The 2,968-nt window shown below is 39.0% G+C and overlaps 1 pseudogene; it reads left to right on the forward strand.

Annotated features, from left to right (window-relative positions):
• The first annotated feature begins 557 nt into the window (after positions 1 to 557).
• Positions 558 to 922, forward strand: LOC103597930 (annotated as a pseudogene).
• The last annotated feature ends 2,046 nt before the right edge of the window (positions 923 to 2,968 follow it).

Here is a 2,968-nt window from a genome sequence, read left to right on the forward strand (position 1 = left end):
CTGTTTAGAACAGGTGTCTTCACACCTGTTCCCTCTTCCTCTTCACTTCTCCAGGTCTCAGTTCCCCTGCTCCTGCAGACTCCTGAATTCCCCCTTTTTGTATTAACAACACCATGTACTTGTTTAATGTCTTCCCCACTAGCTCTAAGCCCTACCATCATGAAGAGCCATGTCCGTCCTGTTCTAAGCTTTATCCCCAAAGACCAACATAGCAGCAGTACACACGTAGGGCTCATTAAGTACCTTTTCTATGAAAATAAAAACATTATGATTTATTCAAAATCATAATTCTCTGGCCAAGCCCGTGGCACACTCGGGAGGGTGCAGCACTGGGAGTGCAGCAGTGCTCCCGCCGCGGGTTCGGATCCTATATAGGGATGACCAGTGCGCTCACAGCGCTCACTGGCTGAGCACGGTACGGCCGGTCTCAAAAAAGGACAAAAAAAAAATCATAATTCTCAACTGGACTACTAGGGGAAATGGCAGGTAGAGGCCAGCAGGAGGAAACTTTGAGGAGCTGGGTGCAAAAGCCAAGGCAAGGAGCAGCAGCAGCAGGCATGCTGCGTCTCAAGCCTTTAAGCCAAGTCAACACTAGAGGTATCCAGAGACACATGCTGCTGAATAACAAGGGATCGCTGCTGGCCTATTCAGGTTATGGGGACACAGATGCCTGGGTCACCACAGCCATCACCAATAACATCTGGGCCACCCACAACCAGAATGGGAACCAAGGGTTTAATGAAGACAATCTCAAATTCATCCTCATAGACTGCATAGAGGGCCATGTAGCCATCACCCAAGTGGCCACCTTCTGCTATGTATGTATGCCAAGGAGACCGTGAGCTTCAGAATGCTCCAGGCCAAAGCCCAGGACTTGGTGCAGTACCTGGAGGAGCCCCTCACCCAAGTAGCAGCACCATAATGGGCCTTGGCGGAAGCTGGAGTCAGAAAAGAGAGATGACCATTTGGAAGTGCAGGGGCCCCGGGAAAAGGAGAATGGTACTTAGTTTTTTCCAAGAATAAATCTCAACTCATATATAAAAAAATAATAATAATTCTCTTCCTTAATATTCATTTTAAAACCAAAGATTCAAAACACAATAACTCAAAATATTCTAAGAAATTAATTTATAGTACCATGTGTCTCAAAGTTGTCTAATTTTGAATTTGAATTTCCTATCTTTTGCAATATTCCAAGTTAATTTTCTAACTTCCACTACACCTTGCAATTATTAAACTTTTAATGGTCATAACTATAGAAGGTAAGTATCCTGACATTTCACATTAAAATCTAATATGACCCATAAATCTCTAAAACTTAATGAGAATCAGAATCCTGATACGTTCATTTATTCTATTTTTGGCTAAAGAAAATTTATCAGGGCAAAGACAAAGAGGCACCAAGGTAAGAGGAAGGTTAATCTTTAGTGAAGCAATCTAAATTTATATAAGAATAGCTACAGCTGTTTTACTGTTATAAAACAATTCAATTCAATATCACTACACCTTATACCTTCACAGTATTTGTTCAGTAGCATTTTGAGATTTTGTCAACATAATTCAAGATAGGAATTCTGCTAAAAGGAATCTCTTGATAAAAGTCAAATATTGTCTCCTTTCAAGGTCATCCCATATTCTGAAAATATTTCGTTGCCATTTTTCTCAAGCCTTTATAATAAAAGCAAAACAGAAACTAGTAAAGCAGAACAATATTTCCTGTTCTCATGTAAGAGATTTGAATCCTATTTCAGTTAAAGAAGAAATGGGAAATTTTCCTACTAAAGAGCTAAATGGGAAGGAAATCTAGAGATCACCAAGCAGTCTTCCTTTTACTGCAAGGCAGGCTTCCTGACAGAATGCCCTCAAACCAGCCACACATGTTAGGTCAGATCCCATTAGAGGAACCCTCAGACAATCCTCATCTGAGGAGTCTATAAAAAGAACTCGTCTACATCTTCAAAAACATCAGTATCATGAAAGATAAAAAAATCTGACAAACTGTTCCAGATTAGAGGAGACTAACAGATTTGACAACTGAATGCAATATATGAATAACACTCAGCTGATCCTGCCCTAGAAGAGGGAAATGATATTGAAGGACATTACTGGGGAAACTGTCAACATTGGAATAAGGATCTCTGTTAGATAAACCTAATTTATCTGTGATCATTTTACTGTGGTTACACAAGAGAACATCCTTGTTTTTCAGAACTATACACTGAAGTACATACAAATGGGTAAAAAAGCATGATATATGCAACCTACTCTCAAATGGTTAAAAAATAAGTGATAAGTATTTCTACATTTTCAGAAATAAAATTTAAAAATAAAGAATTAATCCTACTGAAAAAAATTAAGTTGGACTGGTTGGAAATGAAATAGACGTTAGAATTTCACCTGCTGAGTAGATGCACACTAATGAAAGAAAAAAAATAAGAAGGAAAACTGTGGATCCAGACATTGTTATTTTCCATCAGAATGCAGCTCAGCCCTGAGCTGGAAAAGCATATCTCCTCAGTTAGAATAAAATCCCTGGTGGCTAACAATTTTTACATCATATTTTGGTGGGAAAGAGGGTACCAACTCCATTTTTGTAATACAAATCAAACATTTTTAAGTTGTTTTTGTTTTTTTTAAGTGCAGAGATACTACTAAGGAATCATTTGAGAACCAAATTCCTTTTAACAAAGTCAGTTTGAGTACCTAGAAAGTAGAGGCGGAGTTTTCTCCCTGTCCTGTGCAAAGCTCCCCTAACATAACATACCTATAGATACCTATAGGTACAAAGTTCCCATAAAAGGTCTGGCCAAGGCTGATTTTTTTTAAAAGTCACAATGGCCTTATTGCCTCTGTGTGTGACAACCTGGATAAGACCATGTGCAACCTCCATGGCAATGGAGAAGCACCTTGCCTTATCCAAAGGAGAGACTCTACTAACAATAAAAAAGAGTTCTCCTTAGCAGTAAGA

The sequence above is a fragment of the Galeopterus variegatus genome, unplaced genomic scaffold, assembly GCF_000696425.1.
Source record: "Galeopterus variegatus unplaced genomic scaffold, G_variegatus-3.0.2 Scaffold2471, whole genome shotgun sequence".
NCBI lineage: Eukaryota > Metazoa > Chordata > Mammalia > Dermoptera > Cynocephalidae > Galeopterus > Galeopterus variegatus.